General features: G+C 47.0%; 1 pseudogene; it reads left to right on the top strand.

The window, feature by feature from the left end:
- Positions 1-678: 678 nt before the first annotated feature.
- Positions 679-1,072, top strand: LOC133773792 (vesicle transport protein GOT1B-like; annotated as a pseudogene).
- The last annotated feature ends 20,516 nt before the right edge of the window (positions 1,073-21,588 follow it).

The raw sequence follows: 21,588 nt of genomic DNA, 5'->3' as shown, positions 1-21,588 counted from the left end.
CCTATCTTCAGAAAACGAATAACAAAATAGTCACCCAATAAAACTGTGCTTCTTGCAGCCTGCTAGGAAATTAAGATTCCCAGGGCAGGCATATTTGGTACAGCAGTTAAGATGACACGTGGGACACCTGCTTCCCATGCGGGAGTTTGAGTCTCAGTTCCGCTCTCAACTCCAACTTCCTGCTAATGAGCCCCCCAGGAGGCAGCAGATGATGGCTCAAGTAGTTGGGGTTCTGCCACCTACGAGGTTGACCTAGGTGGGGTTCCTGGCTCCCTTCAGCCTGACCTAGTCTTGGCTGTTGCAGATATTTGGAGAGTGAACCAGCAGACAGGAGATTCTCTCTCTCTCCTCTCTCTCTCTCTCTTTCTCTCTGTCTTGCTCTTTATAAATCTAAAAAGAAATTAAAATTCCCTTGAAATCAGTACATGTTTTTCTTTTCCCTGCTGGATATGAACAACTTGAGAAGACAGACTCTGGGTCCTCAATCAATGTTGAGTAACAAGTGAACCAACGAAGTGGTGATGTTAGCCCCGTTTTACAAAATAAGAAATGATGTGCGTGTTTCCGGAAGACGTGGCGGCTCTCGCCTGGGCTGCTTCCTGGCTTCACGTCTCTGGACTCAGTTCCCCAGCCTGGGCAGTCCGAGCTGCTGCCACCGCTGCCCTTGTCACCGCAGCCATGATCTCCTTAACGGACACCCAGAAAGTTGGAATGGGATGCACAGGATTTGGAGTCTTTCCTGTTCTTTGGCACGATTCTGTTTTTTGGGAAAGCACTACTGGCTATTGGAAATGTTTTGTTTGTGGCTGGCTTGGCTTTTGTGATTGGCTTAGAAAGAACATTCAGATTCTTTTTCCAAAGACATAAAATGAAAGCCACTGGGTTTTTCCTGGGTGGTGTATTTGTAGTTGGCCTTTGATAGGCATGATCTTTGAAATGTATGGATTCTTTCTCTTGTTCAGGGGCTTCTTTTCTGACGTGGTTGGCTTTATTAGAAGAGTGCCAGTGCTTAAATTTACCTGGAATTGGATCATTTGTAGATAAAATTGGTGAAAGCAACAAAATGGTATAACAACAAATGAATTTGATGACTCATTTAAAATATTGTATTATTTATAAAATCCTTTGAAGAATAGTCAGCACAAAATTAAATTTTGTGAAATAGCTTGTAATGTTCTTTACAGAAGTTTAAAATGCATAGCCTACAAAGCACCAACGGCAGTTAGCAAAGAAGCACTGAAAACGGGCTTCTAATCAAGTGACCTGAAATTAGCAAGCAAGCGAGGGCGAGGAAATCCATGTTGCAATGCGTATTGGAACTCCTGGAGGCTGTCTTTATTGTTTTCCACCATGTATGAAACACAGCCATCTTCAGAGAACTGTGGTGCCTGGTTGTTTTTATTTCTTTTATTTTGCAAGTTCAGAAGCACCCATAGGCATTTGCTTTTTAGAAATGTCCACTGCAATGGCAAAGATATTTCCAATGCACCGTAACTTTGAAAGTGTTGCCTGAGTTAGATTGGATTATGTCATTTTGCTGTATTAGAACCAAGGAAAACCCAGTTTTCATGTACGAATCACTTTTTTTTTTATAAACATGTGGTTAAAATAAAGCTTTTGTGGTCTTTCTGAATCTTAATATTTTACAGCCAGATGAAAATCTGAACTCTATAATAGTCTTTTTTCTGGAATAGGCAGAGGTCTATTCTGTTACTTCCTGAATTACTGCTGACTAAGCACTTCTCTGGTCAACCACATGCTCTGGAAGCATGGATACTTCTTTGGAGTCTGACCTCCTGAGGATGTGGGCCCTTCATTACATGGAAACATTTAACAGAAAGCATTTTTGACCATGACGCAGTTGTTACATAGCTTGTCTCATTGAATATTCTCTTACTTATGATACCAACTGATGCAAACCAAGTCGATTTTTCTGCATCATGATGTGGTTTTTCTTCATTCTTTTATTTTTTTAATCTTAGCAGTGGTTTTTTATTTTGTTTTTAATAAATTAAAATTAACTTTTAATAATGTTTACTTTAAGACATAAAGCATGTTAAAAGGTTAAACTTACAACTCTTTCTTAAGGGCTTTTCATTTAATCTGAATCTCCCTTTATTTTCACCTTTTTCATAACGTACAAAAATGAATGCATGTGACGTATGCTTCATATGATCATTCTTTGGGTTAAGGAAATGGAGAAAATACTTAAGTTCACATCCTAAAGTTATTTTATTTTATTAGAATGAAACTGCCTATGGTTTCCTAAAAGCATGCTGATTGGCAGCAAGAAACAGCAGTTGTTTCTTTTATAATAGATGTAGGATCACATTTCAGCAGCCACAGCACTATTTATTGCACCACTAATGTTTGCACTATTTATTTTTATTTATTTGCACTATTTATTTTTTATTTATTTCAAAGCTTTTAACGCATAAAATCATAATTGAAATTTGTGGTATGTGTTTACAAACATGTCTACAAAATATATTACAGCTTGTATTCTCTTGAGTAAATCTTTTGATGCACATAGAACTCCTAACCTTGCTTGTCTAAAGAAGGAAAGACTTGGTCCATAGTCTGATGGGTCAGTCTTGGGGATTTCTATCTTTGTTGGTTCTTGCATTTGACTTAAGATGTATCTGTGAAAATGGCAATACACGGAGACACCTACCTCAATAGTTCATGGAATAAGAGACCTAGTGTTGCGTCTAATGTCCTTCAAAAATTAATATCCTCACTTGGACAGTGTCGAATATATTTACTTTGAGGATTGGCTTATATAAAGTGCCCTGTAGGACTCTGTTAAACATATTTTTGCCATATCATTCACAGTGGCTCAATCATTTTCACAGCAAGAAGAGTGCCTGTTGATGTAAGGAACATCTCTATTGTTTCACTCCTTTGCAGACATGAATTTCTAATAAATTGTTCCTTGCACTGTAGCAGAGATCCCTTTTTCAGCAATCTCATGTCAGAAAGCATTCTTGGACTAGAAGGGATTAAATCATCTTTTAGTCCTTAGCAACATTCAGAGGCTGGAGCAGTTTTCAGTTTTAAATGAGTCAAATGCATGATTGGGACTGCTTGGCAGGACTGTATATTTCTTATTCGGAACCCCTGATGAAGCTCTATTTTAAACACATTCTGACAGAAAGCACTATACGTCCTATTGTTTCTTCCTTTCTAAAATCAGCCTTCTGTCTTTGTGACCAAAAAAATGTACATTGATTATTTCTATAGAGATGGAGGAAAAGGTCTAATACTACTTAGCCTTAAGTGTTTCTGTCATTGTTCAAATGTATTTCCCGTAACAGAAACATATCTGGAATGTTTTTCCCCCTTATAAATTGTAATTCCTGAAATACTGCTACTTTAAAAAGTCTCATGGTCAGATTATTTAATCTTAACAATTGAATATTGTAAATACACTTGTCTTACTTCGCAATAAAAGGGTATTTTCTACTAAAAAAAAAAAAAAAATGATGCCTCCTAGAGATTCAGGGATAAGGACTGCTATACTGGTCACCTGAGAACCAGCCTTCAAACACAGCCCAGGCAGGCAGGATTCATTTCACCAGACCCACACAGCAGTCCTATCCCATGTGCCTGAAATGTGCCAGCAATAGGGAGAGAGCTAGCATGGTCTCAGCGTCTCTCAGGTCTGTGTTCTGCTCTATGTGTCTGGTGTTGCAGGCCAAAGCAAAAAAGGCCTTCAGAAAAGATGAACAAAAAACCCCACAATTCTATTTCCATTTCTTTTTTTTAAAAAATGATTTATTTTATTTATTTGAAAGGCATAGAGACAGTGAGAGATAGAGTGCTGGTTCATTCCCCAAATGGCCGTTATGGCTGAGGCTGGGCCAGGCCAAAACCAGGAGCCAGGAGCTTCATCTGGGTCTTCCATGTGAGTGCAGTAGCCCAAGGACCCGGGTCATTTTGGCTGCTTTCCTAGGCACATTAGCAGGGAGTTGGATTGGAAGTGGAGCATCTGGTTCTTGAACCAGCACCCATTTGTGATGCCACAATGCCAGCCCCTCTATTTGCATTTCATGTTGAAGGGCATCTCATGTGTAGCATAACTTTGTTAAACGTAATGAGTGGCAAGAACAATGTGCTAGTGCTTTTCAAATGAGAATGGTGTAGTTTGTATCTAAATGAGATTAAGGCCACTAAGGCTATGGGAAAGTATTAAGATGGCATTTACAGCTGACTGATGCAGCCATATTCACAAAGGCTTTCAGTGATTATACTGGAAGTTTATAAAACCAAAAGCTAGTAACATTGTAAAACTGTGTTCAAAATCAGTTTAGACCAACTGATTATGCAAAAAGGGCACACTGCACTTTTCATTTTCTAAAATTATTTATTTATTCATTTTATTTGAAAGACAGAGTGACACAGAGAGAGATTCTCCATCCACTGGTTCATTCCCCAGATGGGCTGCAACAGCTGCGGCTGGGCCAGGCCAAAGTCAGGAGCCAGCAACCCCATCTGAGTCTCCCATAAGGCTCGAGTACCCGAGCCAACATCTGCTGCCTTCCAGGGTGCACATTAGCAAGGAGCTGGATCCAAAATGGAGTGGCCTGGACCTGACCCCAGGCCCTCCAAAATAGGATGTGGGCATCCCAAGTGGTGGCTTAACCCACTGCACCCCAGTGCCTGCCCCAACTTCCCACTTTTTGAGATGCATAGTGGTTTAGAAGGCTGTTACACTTACGGCATGCAATTATGTAGAGGAAATGTTCAATTCCTGGACAGACCACACAGCAAGATACCGTCGTGTGAAGGTACGCTTGTGATAAGGGAGAGAGCACAGAGGAGTTACCTGTTGACGTGGCTATTCTGTCTGCAGTCTTCTCTCCAAGCGTTTTCACATTCTATAAGCCTCATGTTGGATGATTACCATGACAGGGAAGAGCCTGAAAAGACGAGCCGTGTGAAACATGGCAGTTGAACTGCTCCTGAACTCCCCGCAGGCTCAGAATTGTCCCTGTCACACTCTGTCCACTCTAGTTGACACTGCAAAAACTTAACCACCATCAAAGGCAAGATACAGACCTGGCAGTCTAGATACAACCAGAAATAAACTCCCTCCTGTGCACATGACAGGGGCCATAAGAGTAAGACTGGCAGGGGGGCTGGCGCTGTGGCACAGCAGGTTAATGCCCTGGCCTGAAGCACCGGCATCCCATTTGGGCGCCGGTTCAAGACCTGGCTGCTCCACTTCCTATCCAGCTCTCTGCTATGGCCAGGGAAAGCAGTGGAAGATGGCCCAAGTCTTGGGCCCCTGTACTCACCTGGGAGACCTGGAAGAAGCTCTTGGCTTCTTGCTTCGGATCTGCATAGCTCCAGCCATTGCGGCCAATTGGGGAGTGACCCATCGGATGGAAGACCTCTCTCTGCCTCTCCTCTCTCTGTGTAACTCTGACTTTCAAATAAATAAATAAAATCTTAAAAAAAAAAAATGAAAGAAAGAAAGAATAAGACTGGCAGGACTCTTGTAGTGAAAAACACTTTAAAAACCCTGGCAAGACAGCCACCCTGGATTTGGATCCTTTTACCAGATGTGTGACCCTCAGTGGGCGACTTCGCCTCTCTGTGGCTCAGCCTCCTCATCCATAAAATCAGGATGGTGCTGATTCAACCTTTTTTTTTTTTTTTTTTTTTTTTTTTGGTAGGCAGAGTTAGACAATGAGAGAGAGAGAGACAGAGAGAAAGGTCTTCCTTTTTTCGTTGGTTCACTCCCCAAGTGGTCGCTACGGCTGGCGCACTGCGGCCAGCACGCTGCGCGGATCCGAAGCCAGGTGCTTCCTCCCGGTCTCCCATGTGGGTGCAGGGTCCAAGGACTTGGGCCATTCTCCACTGCACTCCCGGGCCACAGCAGAGAGCTGGCCTGGAAGAGGGGCAACCGGGACAGAATCTGGTGCCCCGACTGGGACTAGAACCTGGTGTGCAGACTCCATAGGCGGAGGATTAGCCTAGTGAGCTGCGACGCCAGCCACTGATTCAGCTCTTTATGAAGACGGGGAGGTGAGAATTTGTAAAGTACACAGGACTGTGCCCTGCAGATAACATATACATGTCCCTCAGTGGAGAAATGTGACGATCAACTGTGGTACACTCATCCAGTGGTGCAGTCGCATACTAAACAGCAGTTAGAGTGAACGAATCAGGGCCGGCGCTGTGGCATAGCAGGTAAAGCCACCACCTACAGCGCCGGCATCCCATATGGGCGCCAGTTCGAGTCCCGGCTGCTCTACTTCCAATCCAGCTCTCTGCTATGGCCTGGGAAAGCAGAAGATGGCCCAAGTCCTGGGGCCCCTACACCCACATGGGAGATCTGGAGTAAGCTCTTGGCTTCAGATCAGCACGGCTCCGGCTGTTGCAGCCTTCTGGGGAGTGAACCAGCGGATGGAAGTCCTCTCTCTCTCTTTCTCTCTCTCTCTCTGCCTCTTCTTTTGTTTTTTTTGTTTGTTTGTTTGTTTGTTTTTGTTTTTTTGACAGGCAGAGTTAGAGAGACAGAGAGAAAGGCCTTCCTTCCATTGGTTCACCCCCCAAATGGCCGCTACAGCTGGAGCTACACTGATCCGAAGCCAGGAGCCAAGTGCCTCCTCCTAGTCTCCCATGCGGGTGTAGGGCCCAAGCACTTGGGCCATCCTCCACTGCCTTCCCGGGCCACAGCAGAGAGCTGGCCTGGAAGAGGGGCAACTGGGACAGAATCTGGCGCCCGAACCGGGACTAGAACCCGGGGTGCCGGCACTGCAGGCGGAGGGCTAGCCTAGTGAGCCACGGTGCCAGCCTGCCTCTGCCTCTTCAGTAACTCTGCCTTTCAAATAAATAAGTAAATCTTTAAATAAATAAAGTAAATGAATTACGGGGTAGTCATGGAGCCTGGCAGAAAGCTTCTAGTTAAGATGCCACATTCCATATCACAGCAACTGGGTCTGAGCCCCGGCTGCACTCGGAGTTCAGCTCCCTGCGGCTGTGCACCTGCAGAGGCAGCAGGTGATGGCTCCTGGCTCTGGCCTGGCCCAGCCCTGGCAGTTGCAGCCATCTGGGGAGTGAACTAGTAGATGAAGGATCTCTCTCTCTCTCTATCTCTATCTCTATCTCTATCTCTATCTCTATCTCTATCTCTCTCTATCTCTATCTCTATCTCTTCCTCCCTCTCTATAACTCTGCCTTTCAAATAAATAAAATAAGTCTTTTTTAAAAAGATAAATAAAACAAAACTCCAAAGATGCAGTTGAGGTCTTCTTTGTTTTCCTTCCTGGTTCTATTCCTTTCTTTTTCTTCCTCAGAGTAACAGAGGATAGGTCTTTAAAAAAAAAAAAAAAAAAGTTGTTTTTTTGACAGGCAGAGTTAGAGAGACAGAGAGAAAGGCCTTTAAAAAAAAAGTTGTTTTTTTTTTTTTAATTTATTTCAAAGGCACAGTGGCAGAAAGGGAGAGACAGAGAGAAAAAGATACCTTTTATCCACTGGTCCACTCCCTCAAATGGCCAGGGCTGAGTTAAGGTGAAACAAGAAGCCAGGAACTCTATCTGGGTCTCCCCACATGGGTGGCAGGGGCCCAAGCACTTGGGCCATCATCTGTTGTATTCCCACGTGCATTAGCAGGGAGCTGCATAGGAAGTAGAGCAACTGGGACTTGAAACGGCACGCCCATATGGGATGCCAGTGTTAGGGCAATTGTTTAATGCACTTTACCACATTGCCAGTCCCCCAGTGGATCCTTGGTCCGTGCTTTTAGACTTGAACCTTGTATGTCCATCCATCAAAATATATAATATTGTTTTGTTGTTAATTCGCCTAAAAAAGCAAATTTTATATCTTGTTCTAAAACTTTCTCTTTTCACTCAGGACTGTGTTTTCAATACTTGTCTTATTTTATATATGTAGACCTGGTTCTCTTTTTTTGTTTGTTTTTTCAGTTTGAGAGAGAGAAGAGTATGATTCCATCTACTGGTTTACTCCCTACATGCAAGCAATGGTTGGGGCAGGGCTGTGGCAGGCCAATGTCAGCAGCAAGAACTGAATCCAAATCTTCTTTGTGTGTGGCAGGGGCCCAAGCACTTGAGCCATCTTCTGCTGCTTTCCCAGGCACATTAGCAGGGAGCTGCACCACAACACCAACCCTATCAGGGTTGTAATACTTGTGTGGGCTCTGTGTGGAGCCCTGGGGTGCTTTGGTGATACTGAGTCTTCACGGCCCTGCTTCCACGGCCCCTAAGGTTGCCAGACTTGGCATGGCTGGCATTTGTGCTTTCTCCATGAGGTCCCAGGGCCTGCCTCAGTATCTAATTCCAGCAGGTATTTCATAATAATTTGGTGAATTAAATTTTAAAGCAGGATGTTTTAGTAAAACATTTACACAATGTGGAAAGACGTTATAAAATTGTATTTACTAATGTCACAACATAAGCTCATCTACACAACTGTGTGAGAAAAGCTATGAGTTAGCTGTTTGTGACGGGTTAATCACCAAAGTGGCAGGGGAGATAGCCAATGATGAATGAAGGTTGTCTTAGCATCATGAATTCTCAGCTGTTATAAGGACGTGGAAGGAAGTGCTAAGTACGGAAATACAAATATGATGAGGGTGAAACTAGGTCAGTTCTGAGCGATAACTGAATAAGCACATCAAGGTCCTGTGATAAACGTAAGGCAAAGGTTATCGGGATCCTTTCCAAAGTCACAAGTTCAAATAGCTCACTCCCCCCACGGCACCCTCCCGTCCTTGCAGCCGGCCACTCTCGTACAGCCGTTATGCACCGCTCCTCTCCGTCCTCTCCAACACTGGTGCCTATACCTCCTCCTGCACAAGCAGCCCTTTCGTGTCCTCATCTCTCTCCCTAGTCAAGTTAGATCTATCATCTGTCACGTCAGCCTCCCTCTCACCTGTTAGACCTTGTCCCCCTACCACTTCTCATTTCTTGTGTGGGTGAGCTGGGGATGGGGCCTCTGTAGAACATTTTACTGTGTTCTTTCATGTTCTAGAGCTTGCGCTCAACAATCAGCCCTACCTTCAGGGTCACAGCTGTGTTAATCTTCCTGAGTCTGTTATGTTCCAGTAATATTTGGATTTATTGGATTGTAGTGCCGGTCACACTGTCTTGTGTGCATTGTCCATCTCTCCACTAGCTTCTGCGTGTTAGACTTTCTTTAAAAAAAAAAAAAAAAGAGAGAGAGAGATTTATTTAAAGGCAGGGTTACAGAGAGGCAGGGGTAGGGTGCCTTCTATCCACTGGTTTAGTCCTCAAATGGCTGCAGTGGGCGGAGCTGGCCCAATCCTAAGCCAGGAGCCAGGAGCTTCTTTCAGGTCTTCCACATGGGTGCAGAGGCCCAAGGGCTTGAACATCTTCTGCTGCTTTCCCAGGTGCATTAACAGGGAGCTGGATTGGAAGTGGAGCAGCTGGGACTCAAACTGGTGTCGATATGGGATGCCAGCACTGCAGCCATTGGCTTTACCCACTTTGCCACAGTGCCGGCCCCTGCATATTAGACTTTAAAGCACAATGCCTGCCATATGGCAGATGCCCTGGGCAACAAAGTAGACAATGGAGTGAGCAGAATCTGGCCTACCATTCTCTGTATAGTGTGGTTTTCATGACCAGAACCAAATGCCAAGGCAGGCTGCTTTATAAAGAAAAGAGGCCAAAGCACGGGAAGATTGAGCTAAAATGCATGAAGCCTCTTTAGGCCCCGGGCTCAGAACTGGGTGATGGCCCTTCTCACAGGCCACACCCAACAAACACAAGCCACCCCTACTGGGAGGAGCAGCAAAGTCACAGTCAAGGACACGGACACAGGGAAGCTTAGGGATTGGGCACAACATGCTTCTCAGAGAAAACCGCAGACATTAAGGGGCCTGGGCCAGATGAAGGCCAGGCTAACAGAATGCAAAGAGCAGGGCCAAGGGAGAAGGGAGGCAAATGCAAGCCAAAAGCACAGGGTAGCAATCAAGTGTCCCCCATTCAGCACTGGCAAAGTCACATGTGAACGCAGCAAGGGAGACAGTGAGAGTTGCCGCCGCACAGCGTCCTCTGCAGTGGCAGACAAAACAAAGATGATGATGAAAGCCACTTCTCTGCGGTGGCCCCCATCTGCTTTCTGAAGACTAGTGGTCAGGTACACCAGACTGTCTTCTTTCTGGTCCGGCCACAGATTCCTCCCTTGACTCCCTAGGAGGAACTCTGATATGATTCAAGCAGAACAAATGAGTTTCCGGAGGGCGCGTTAACAGGCCTCTTTAGGGGGAGGCAGAGGGCTTGGTTTCTCTCCAGCTGCCCCTGGGCCTGGAGGGGTATGGCCTGGCTGGGGAGCCTTCTCGGGGATGGTTTAACTTCTCTCTAGGCTAACGGGCCCACGTGAGGCTCAAGAGAAAGAGGTCTGTCCATGCAGGTGCTATGGTATGAAAGTGCTTTGTCTCCCACCCTGCAACTCAAACAAGAGCGGAATCCCCACTGTCATAGCTTAATGGTTTTCCGAGTGGAAACAATCCAGCTGTGATGTTTAGGAGTGGGGTCTGTGGAGAGTGATTAGGTTTGGATAAGGTCATTAGCATGGGGCCCGTGATTGAATCCCAGTGATTTCTTTTTTTAAGAGTTATTTATTTATTTGAAAGTCAGAGTTACACAGAGAGGAGGAGAGGCAGAAAGAGAGAGAAAGAGAGAGAGAGAGGTCTTCCATCTGCTGGTTCACTCCGAAGTTGGCCACACTGGCCAGAACTGCACCAATCCAAAGCCAGGAGCTTCTTCCTGGTCTCCCACGTGGGTGCAGGGGCCCAAGGACTTGGACCATCTTCTGCTGGATTCCCAGGCCATAGCAGAGAGCTGGATGGGAAATGGAGCAGCTGGGACAGTGCTCATATGGGATGCTGGCACTGCAGGCAGCAGCTTTATCCACTACACCACAGTGCCACCCCCGAGACAGACATTTTATAAGCGTGTGCTAGTGCCAGGTACTTTCACATATAGTATTAGATTTAATTTTTTAAAAAACTCCTATGAGGGGGACTGGTGTTGTGACACAGCGGGCATCCCATATGAGCACTGGTACAGGTCCCAGCTGCTCCACTTCCAATCCAGTTCCCTGCCAATGCACCTGGGAAAGCCAAGGAAGATGGCTCAAGTGCTTAGACCCTGATGGAGTTCATCCTAGTCCAGCCCTGGCTGTTGCAGCCATTTGGGGAGTGAACCAAAATGTCCAAGTGGACAAAAGAGCTCTCTGTCTCTTTTTCTTGCTCCCTCCCTCCCTCTCACTGTGTCATTCTGCCCTTGAAATAAATAAATATTTTTAAAAACATCCGAATGGAGGTCAGGGTTTTGGTACAACAGTTAAGTCACTGCTTGGGACGCCCACATCTCATATCAGAGTGCCTGGTTTGAGTCCCAGCTCTTTTGTTTCTGATCCAGCTTCCTGCTGATGCACACCCTGGAGGCAGCAGGTGATGGCTCCAGTACTTGGGTCCCTGCCACCCACATGGGAGACCTGGATGGAGTTCTTTGCTCCAGGCTTCAGCCTGGACCTGTCCTAGCTGTTGTAGACATTTGAGGAGCGAACCAGCAGATGGAAGATCTCTCTGTCTCTCTGCCTTTCAAATGAAATGAAAATAATTTTTTTTAAATCCTATGATGTAGTCATTATTTTTCACATTCCGCAGACAAGGAAACTGAGGCTCAGAGGAATTAAGCAGCTTACCTTCTACAGTCATAATTTTAGTGAGTGCCAGAGTTAGGATTCCAAACCAGGCCTTTTGATGCCAAGCATAGCCCTATTTCCCCTCCCATACAGCTTATGAGGAACACCTGAGGTCCCTGGGGTATTCAGTTGCCATCTGCACAAAAGATAATCACAGGGACTGGCCTATGGCATAGTGGGTAAAGCCACCACCTGAAGTGCCAGCACCCCATATGGGCACTGGTTCGAGTCCCAGCTGCTCCATTTCCAATCCATCTCTCTGCTAATATGCCTGGAAAAACAGAAGAAGATGGCCCAAACCCTTTGGCCCCTGCACCCAGAAGAAGCTCCTGGCTCCTGGCTTCAGATTGGCTTCTGGCCATTGCAGCCAATTGGAGAGTAAACCAACAGATGGAAGACCTTTCTCTCTCTCTCTCTCTCTCTCTCTCTCTCTCTCTCTCTTTCAAATAAATAAATAAATCTTAAAAAAAAAAAAAAGATAAGCACTGATTTTGTCTGCTGACATTCATTCATCAGGGGAAAGAGGCGTTCACCTAGTTGTGTAGAAAAGAGAAGGAAACACTGTTCAAAAGCATAAGAGTGGAGGCTGGCGCCGTGGCTTAACAGGCTAATCCTCTGCCTTGCGGTGCTGGCACACCGGGTTCTAGTCCCAGTTGGGGTGCCGGATTCTATCCCGGTTGCTCCTCTTCCAGGCCAGCTCTCTGCTATGGCCCGAGAAGGCAGTGGAGGATGGCCCAAGTCCTTGGGCCCTGCACCCGCATGGGAGACCAGGAGAAGCACCTGGCTCCTGGCTTCGGATCAGCGCAATGCACCGGCCGCAGCGGCCATTGGAGGGTGAACCAACGGCAAAAGGAAGACCTTTTTCTCTGTCTCTCTCTCTCACTATCCACTCTGCCTGTCAAAAAAAAAAAAAAAAAAAAAAAAAAAGCATAAGAGTGGAAACACCCTAGTACTCTATATCAGTTTGGATAATGAAACCTATGCATAATTAGTTATTTCAACTTGTTCTTTAATCTTTTAAGATCAAAATATCATCCTGTCCTCTGACTCAGAATGGCTCTGAGATATTCTTGCTGAATTAATGTAATATCATTTTGAAATTGCCATCCACCCTAGCATTTGAAATTAATTTCTCATAAAACAGCTCTGCAATTTGGCACAAGGCTGCTCGGCATAGACTTTGGTCCAAAAGCTTTGAATTTTAATAGTGTGCTTGGACAAATACCAAAATAATGTTGATTTTTAGCCTAAACAAAAAAACAACACTATGGAAAAACTTTTCTTTTTCTTTGATCTCCTAAAAGCAAGATTCTTTTTACATTTGTTTGTTTGTTTGTTTATACTTAAAAAGCAGAAAGAGAGAAAGCAGAGAGAGATCTTCCCTCCACTGGTTCACTCCCCAAATGCCCACAACAGCCCAGCAGACCAGCCAGCCCAGACCAAAGCAAGGACCCTAGAACTCCTTCTGGGTCTCGCACCTGGGTGCCTGGGACTCCAGTACTTGAGCCATCATCTGCTGCCTCTGCTGCCTCCCAGGGTCTGCAGTAGCAGGAAGCTGAACTTGAGTGGAGGTGAACTCGGGCACTTTGCAATGGCAGCAAGCATCCTAAGGGCTGGTTTAGCCTACTGCGCCACAGTGCCTGCCCCGCAGCCAGGAGCCCAAAACCTGATCTGGGTCCCCAACATGGGTAGCAGGGATCCAGCTACTTGAGCCATCACCTCCCAGAGGGCACGTTAGCAGGAAGCTCGAATCAGGAGCAGAGCTGGGACTTGAACCTGGGCACTCCGATATCAATGCAGGCACCCCAAGTGGCATCTTAACCTTTGTGTCAAACAATTGCCCCTAGTTACATTTTTAAAACTTTCTCATTAAGACAATCTGCTTCCTTTCTTAAAAAGTTTTATTATTAAGTTTATGGGACACTACTGCCAACTACAATATGGAAATCCCCTTGTATCCCTGCCCCAGAGCAGATGACTTGGGTGTGTTTACTGTTGCTGCGTGGCCCAGTGTGTTTTGCTTCCCAGCGTGCAGCCTTCCTTCTTTCTTACTATATAGATGATTCCTGTTCCTTCTGGTTACCCTCTTTGCTTTCAACACACTTTACCCTAATTTACTCTACACGCATCCATTGGTCACCCTTGGTTTTCATCCTCCACACACATTGGATGTGCAGGGACTCCACGCGGCAGACTTTACTGTCATCAGTCCCTGGGGCACCACTCCGAGAACTCTGCCTTCATCCTCGCTGCCCGTGGCAACCAAGCCATGAGGAGAGGGCCTCATGCCTGCCAGGCAGATACTCGAAGGCCCCACGGGCAGCCATGTAGCCAAGATTCCATCGATCCTGTGAAAGTTAACGGCTTTGCTCTTATCTGCTTGTTCTTCCTGTGCTTTTCATGTTAGAATGGAAGCCCCATAAGGTGCCAACGTTGTGGTGCAGTGGGTTAAGTCTCCGCCTGGGGCACCCACATTCCATATTGGAGCACTGATTTCAGTCCTGGTGCTCGGCTGCTGTTCTAGGCCCCTGCTAATGCACCTGGGAAGCCCAAGAACTTGGGCCCCTGTCAACCGCGTGGGTAGATCTAGGTGGTGTTCCCCGCTCCTGGCTCTGGCCAGGCTGTTGCAGTCATTGGGGGAGTGAGCCAGTGGATAGAAGATCTCTTTGTCTCTCTACCAAATAAATAATAAATCTAAAAAAAAAAAAAAAAAAAAAAAACACTCCATGAAGCAAGGTGAATGTTGGGGTGAATGTTGGTTGGCAGAAAGGAAAGGAAGGAAAAACATCATCCAAGTCAGATGACCTTTGCTTGCCTGGTGCACTCTGCACCCGCTTTTTGCCCATTTCCAGTGACTTCACTCACTTCCAGCCCTCACCTCCCACTAGCCTTCCTCCCCATGCTTCTCTGTTGTCGTGTCTCCAACTCACTACAAACTCTAGCCATCGAAATGGACCAGGACTGAGGCATCAAGCACCCAAAGCCAGATGAGTCTGTGTCATGGACAGTGCAGGAAGAACTTCCTAGCACCAAAAAAAGGAGCACTGCGGGACCAGCACTATGGTTTAGTGGGTAAAGCTGCCACCTGCAGTGCCGGCATCCCACATGGACGCCGGTTCAAGTCCTGGCTGCTCCACTTCCAATCCAGCTCTCTGCTGTGGCCTGGGAAAGCAGTAGAAGATGGCCCAAGTCCTTGGGCTCCTTTACCCATGTGGGAGACCCAGAGGAAGCTCCTGGCTCCTGGCTTCAGATGAGCGCAGCTCCAGCCATCGTGCACAATTGGAGAGTGAACCAGCAGGAAAGACCTCTCTCTTTCTCTCTCCCTCTTTCTGCCTCTGCCTCTGCCTCTCCTTTCTCTGTGTAACTCTGACTTTCGAATAAATAAATAAATCTTTAAAAAAATTTTTTTAAAAGGAGCATTGAAGGAGCCCTGTGGAGGCAACGGACACTGCATGCTTGCTGTCAAACCGGTTAGTGACTCCACTCCAGCTCTGCTGGTTCCAGGCCAGCATAGGACACAGCTCAGCTGCTGTGACCCCAGGGGCATAGTGGGGCGCCTGTGTAGGGCAGACTCCTCCAGGACTGAGACACCACCCGTGATGTTTGCTGTGGCTGATCCTGTGCTTTGCTCTTAGCTTTTGCTTTAAGCTGATGAGAAGAGAAAGAGGAAAGGGAGGAAGTGGCACCGAGAGGTGCCGTTCACTACTTGCGCAAGGAGTTTGAATTGTGGCACTAACCCAAAGAACCCTCACTGTCCCTAAATCCCCTTACAGGGACGCTTCTCCCTGTGTCAAGCAGGACCTGGGATCTGAGATACAAAGTTGAAAAATTACTCGGGCCAGTGCTGTGGCATAGCAGGTAAAGCTGCCACCTGCAGTGCCGGCATCCCATATGGGCGCTGGTTCAATTCCTGGCTACTCCACTTCTGATCCAGCTCTCTGCTGTGGCCTGGGAAAGCAGCGAAGATGGCCCAAGTCCTTGAGCCCCTGCACTCGCGTGGGAGACCCGGAAGAAGCTTCTGGCTCCTGGTTTCGTATTGGCGCAACTTCAGCCGTTGCAGCCAACTGGGGAGTGAACCAGTGGATGGAAGACCTTTCTGTCTCTACCTCTCTTCTCTGTGTGTAACTCTGACTTTCAAATAAATAATAAATCTTTAAAAAAAAAAAAAGAATTACTGAATTCAAATGCATCCAAGACAGTTTGGCTTTGTTTAAAGCAATTGTTAGAATTAATTTCTTTTCAGCTGGCGCCGTGGCTCAACAGGCTAATCCTCCGCCTTGCGGCGCCGGCATAGTGGGTTCTAGTCCCGGTCGGGGTGCCGGATTCTGTCCCGGTTGCCCCTCTTCCAGGCCAGCTCTCTGCTGTGGCCAGGGAGTGCAAGTGCTTGGGCCCTGCACCCCATGGGAGACCAAGAGAAGCACCTGGCTCCTGCCATCGGATCAGCGCGGTGCGCTGGCCGCAGCGCACCTACCGTGGCGGCCATTGGAGGGTGAACCAACGGCAAAGGAAGACCTTTCTCTCTGTCTCTCTCTCTCTCACTGTCCACTCTGCGTGTCAAAAAAAAAAAAAAAAAGAATTAATTTCTTTTCACTAATTCTTGTGAGATGTTTTCCAAAGGTTAAGAGTTGACTATGCCTGATATTAGTCTGAATGTCTTCGCATTCATGTTTAGGTAAATAAAGAAAACTAGCACTTGCTGACCAGACCCTATGTTTCCCTGTGCACTGTTCGCAACTGCTCACTGCAGTGTGTTCTTTGAGTCTCATTTCACAGAGTAGGAATCCGAGACCTAGAAGTAAAGTACTTTCCTTGCTCAAGGTCACATAGCTAATAAATGCAAAACTGAGGTTTTGTTTTATATTTGTCTAAGGGATTTATTGATGTGTTGGAAAGGCAGCATTACAGAGACAGGGAGAGACAAAGAGATCTCCCATTTGCTGACTCACTCCCCAAATGACCAGGACTGGGCCAGGCTGAAGCCAGGAGCCTGGAACTCCACCCACGTCTCCCACATGGGTGTAGCAGCCCAAAGAATTGGGCCATCTTCCACGACTTTCCCAGGTGCATTAGCAGGGAGTTGGAACGGAAGTAGAGCATCCAAGACTTGAACCAGGATGCCAGCATCACAAGTGGCAGCTTAACCTACTATACCACAACACCGGCCCCCAAATCTGGGTTTTTGTTTATTTGTTTGTTTTAGATTTATTTATTTTATTTGAAAGGCAGAGTTACAGAGAGGCAGAGGCAGAGAGAGAGACAGGGCTTCCATCCACTAGTTCACTCCTCAGATGGCTTCAATAGCTGGAGATGTGCTGATCTGAAGCCAGGAACCAGGAGCTTCCTCCAGGTCTCCCACATGGGTGCAGGGGCCCAAGACTTGGACCATCTTGTACTGCCTTCCCAGACCATAGCAGAGAGCTGGAACAGAAGTGGAGCAGCCAGGATTTGAACCAGCATCCATATGGGATGCCAGCACTGCAGGAGGTGGTTCTGCCTGCTACACCACAGCGCCGACCCCCAAATCTGGGTTTTGAATTCAGCTTTGTCTAATGGACCTGAAGAGATTTGAAAAAAAAATATTTGTTTATTTATTTGAGAGAGAGATTGAGAGCTCTCCCATGTGCTGGTTCACTCCCCCCAAGTGCTGGCAACAGCAGGGAGTGGGCCATGCTGAAGCCAGGAGCCAGAAACTCAATCCAGGTCTCACCCACTTGGGTGGCAGGGACCCAAGTAGTTGACCTATCATTGCTGCTTCCAGGAGTCTGGAGTCAGGAGCCAGAGCTGGGTATCAAGCACGGATACTCCAGTCTGAGACACAGGTGTCTTACTACTCAGCCAAGTGCCCATCCCTGCAGAAAATACTGTGATTCTGTTTTTTTCCCCTTACAGAGATTTTGAGCTTTAAATTTTATACACCAGCTTCTGCCAAGATGGCCTAATGAGTGTTCCATCACTTCATCCTTCTGAACTCCTAAAAATTTTTATCTTCGGCTCTCTCTAATCCTACCTTTGATAACAAAAAATGTCCTTCCTGTGTAATACCTTTTAAAAATACTTATAATCTTCAATAGTAAGAGCCTCCGGAGTCTACCGAAATTAGATTTGACTGGAAATTTCTAGATACAAATAAGAAATGCGTGTCTACAACAGTGCGTGTGCTGAAACTGAATTGGCAAGATTAATAGAAATTATTCTATATTAGGAGAAGGATGTGCATCTTTTTTTAAGATCTTATTTATTTATTTGAGAGGTAGAGTTACAAACAGAGAGAGGGAGAGACAGAGAAAAGCCTTCCATTCACTGGTTCACTCCCCAAATTGCCACAATGGCCGCAACGCCAAAGCTGAGCCAAGCCAAAGCCAGGAGCCAGGAGCTTCTTCCGGGTCTCCCATGTGGGTGCAGAGGCCCAAATGGCTAGGTCATCTTCAACTGCTTTCCCAGGCCATTAACATGGAGCTGGGTCAGAAGTGGAGCAGCTAGAACTCAAACTGGCACCCATATGGGATGCTGGCACTTCAGGCAGATGCTTAACCTACTATACCATAGTGCAGGCCCCGATGTGCATCTTTCTAAAGGTAAAAATGACTCATTTTGAAATACACACAATCCACATATTTTATAGCTACTAAAAATTTTCATTTTCTCTTTGAGACCAATATACTGCTTTTCATAAAAATATAAAATATGAATTTTCCCAAAGAAAAAATATGTTGAAATCGCCTATTTTGAACTGATGCCCGGCTAAAGGCTAAACTAACCCTAACCAATCTTGACTGCCATTCAAAATCTCCCAACAAATTTTCCTCTACAACAACAAAAAAACTCAATTAGCAGCCACAGCAGCAGCGAGGGAAGCTTTTTACTGCCACCTACTGTTGGGAAAAAATACCCTGCTAAGAGCACAGAACGGGTAGGGGCAGGGTGACCACAAGCCCTGGTTTGCAGATAGTCCCTTTTATCTTGGCGTCCATCTAGGTTAGCATTTGCCCCGCTCCGTTCTCTCTCAAAATGCAAACGTGGGTGATCCATTACATGGCTGTTACCAGCTCTTCCATGCATCATTTAAAAAGGCTCACTCGGGCTTATCTCGCCCACTGAAACATACACACACTTTGCCCTGAGCCCTCTTCCCAGCTCCCATTCCTCCTCTTCCCTGTCTTCATGGCACAGACCACGTCCGCTTCGCTACTTCTCATTCCCTCCTCGACAGCCAGTACTTCCCGTCCTGCCCTCCGTGCTGCTGGTTACCTACCCACCACCACATAGCAGACCCCGTCTATCTTCCTTCTCCACGCGCTGACACCACAGCTCACAGCGCCTGCCCGCCCTCTCCCCTCCTCTTCTGTGCCACGTTCTCCATTTTGACTCCTCTGTTCTGGCCTCTTCTCAGGGTCGTTCATGGTGTCCCTCTTCCCCTTGTCACAGCTAAAAAGTGATGTCTCTGTCCGTCTTCACTCTATGGACTGTCCCTGGGTAACCTCACCCCACGGAGTCTACACAGTCAACTTGCTAAGGATTCCCAAATTCACTCAGGTACCCATCCCTTCCTTCTCCCTTCCTTCAGTAGATGTTAACGAAGCACCTGCCCAGTGCAGGTCACTGCTCCAGGTTCCAAGGGATACTTCAGTGACTGTAAGGGGATAGGGGGAGGGGGGAGTGGTTTCTGCCCCGTGTAGACAATAAACAATAAACAAAATAAATAAGTGAGTTGGACAGCATGTTTGAGTGAGAAGTGATAGAGAACAGTCGTGGAGGTTGGGAGTGGTGAGGGAGGTTTTTAAATGGAGTGGACAGAGAAAGCCTCGTTGAGAAGAGAATGACTTAGGTGACTTACAGAACAGGTTTACTCAGGAGCACCCCTGGGAGTGAGCAAAAAGGAGCATAGTGCCAAAGCCTGAGACAAGATTGAACCTGTCCTGTTCACAGGACCTCAGAGAGGCCAGGGTGGCTCTGGGAGTGAGTGAGGGGAGGGTAACAGGGGACGAGGCAGAGAGCCACGGGGCTCCAGACCACAAAGGGCTGCAGGCCATCGTAAGGACTTTGGTTTCTGTGCAAGAGTTGGGCAGCTGTTGCAGGGTTTTAGATTAACATATAATATCATCTTATTTACATTTAAAATTTTTTTCCACTTTATTTGAAAGGCAGAGAGATGGGGGGGGGCAGGAAGAAAGAGAGAGATAGAGAGAGAGAGAGAGAGAGAGAGAGGAATGTTCCATCCAGTGATTCACCACTGCAATAACCAGGCTGGCCCACGCCAAAGCCAAGAGCCAGGAACTCTGGGACCCAACAACCTGAGCTATCACCTGTGCCTCGCAGGGTACACATCTTCAGGAAGCTGGGTTGGAAGTGGAGTAGCAGGGACTGAAACCAGGCACTCAGATACCACGCACTCAGCTCTTCCACCAAAGGCCTGCCCTTCATTACATTTTACCAGAATCCCTGTCTTGGGCTAAGTTACCTGGGAAGGAGACTCTGAAACATGGGGCTTGTGTGTGCAGTTTATCAGGGACTGCTCTTGGGAGCACCTGCAAGGGTGGAAGGGAGGAAGACGGAGCAAAGGAGGTAGCTGTGTTGTGATGTGGTTGCCATGGAAGCCCCAGATGGCTCTCCGGAGTTATCCCAAATCTTCTTACTCCTACCCAACCGCTCATTGGATTCAGGTTGCCTCAGAAGAGAGGTCTGTGCCCTGGGGCAGGAAGCAACTTTCAACCAAGGGCAGTTCCCAGCAAGACCTGCCTCGGTCCTCAGCAGCCGACACTCGATCCTGAAGGGGGGAGATGCGCCCCCAGCCCTCTCAGAGTGACCCGGTGAATAGAGTGAGGGTCTGGGAACATCCCCGCCTTCTGGCTCTTGCTTCCATTCCATGACCCATGTCAAGGCACAGAGAATACTGGTCATCTGCCTCAGTCCTCCCTGCTGTCGCCGTTCCTCACCTTTAGCCAGTGTCTCCGCAGCACCGCAACCGGAGTGATCCTGCCAGCAAAGGTCAGGGCCCATCACTCCTTTGCTCAGAACCCATTGAGTAGGAACTCCCCACTCACCTCAGAGTAGAAATCAAAAATCCTCATCACAGTTTCTGTACTATGCCTGCTCAAGACAACATCTCCGGGGATTGGAGTGGGCATTTGGCACTTAGCTGGGATGCTGCTTGGAATGCCGGCATCTCTCCCAGTTCCAGCTCCCTGCTAATGTGCACCCTGGGAGGCAGCAAGTAAGGACTCAAGTGCTCGGGTCCCTGTCACTCACCTGCTGACACAGATTTAGTTCCCAGCTCCCGGCTTTGGCCTGGCTCAGCCCTGGATGTTGTGCACATCTGGGGAGGGAACCAACGGATGGGAAATCTCTCTCTGTCTTTGTCTTTGTCTCTCTTCTTGCTCTTTCTGCAACTGTGCCTTTCAAACAAATCTTTTCAAAGAAACACATCTTTAACTTCATCCCTATGTGCTCCTGTTATACCACTCTCTCTCCTCTTCCTTGAACACCTTTAAGAAAAAGAAAGATTTATTTATTTATTTGAAAAACACAGAGAGACATCTTCCATTCACTGAGTCATTCCCCAAATGCTCACAGACAGCCGGGATTGGACCAGGACCGTGGAACTCCATCTGGGTCTCTCACATGGTAGCAAGGACCCAAGAACTTGAGCCATCATCTGCTGCCTCACGGGATGCCTTAGCAGGCGGCTGGATCCGATGTGGAGTAGCCAGGACTCCAATGGGCACCCTGGTAAGGGAGGTGGGCGTCCCAAGTGGCAGCTTGACCTACTGCACTACAACCCCTGCCCCTCTTGAACACCTTTTTGAAGGACAATTCAGAAGTATCTGTTTTCCTACTCTTCCTGGAGAAGCCCTGAACCAGTAGCACAGTCAACACACAAAAGTCAAA

Source organism: Lepus europaeus, chromosome 14 (assembly GCF_033115175.1).
Source record: "Lepus europaeus isolate LE1 chromosome 14, mLepTim1.pri, whole genome shotgun sequence".
In the NCBI taxonomy this organism is placed as follows: Eukaryota; Metazoa; Chordata; class Mammalia; order Lagomorpha; family Leporidae; genus Lepus; species Lepus europaeus.
The sequence above is the reverse complement of the archived record's forward strand: the minus strand, read 5'-3'. Positions and strand labels throughout refer to the sequence as shown.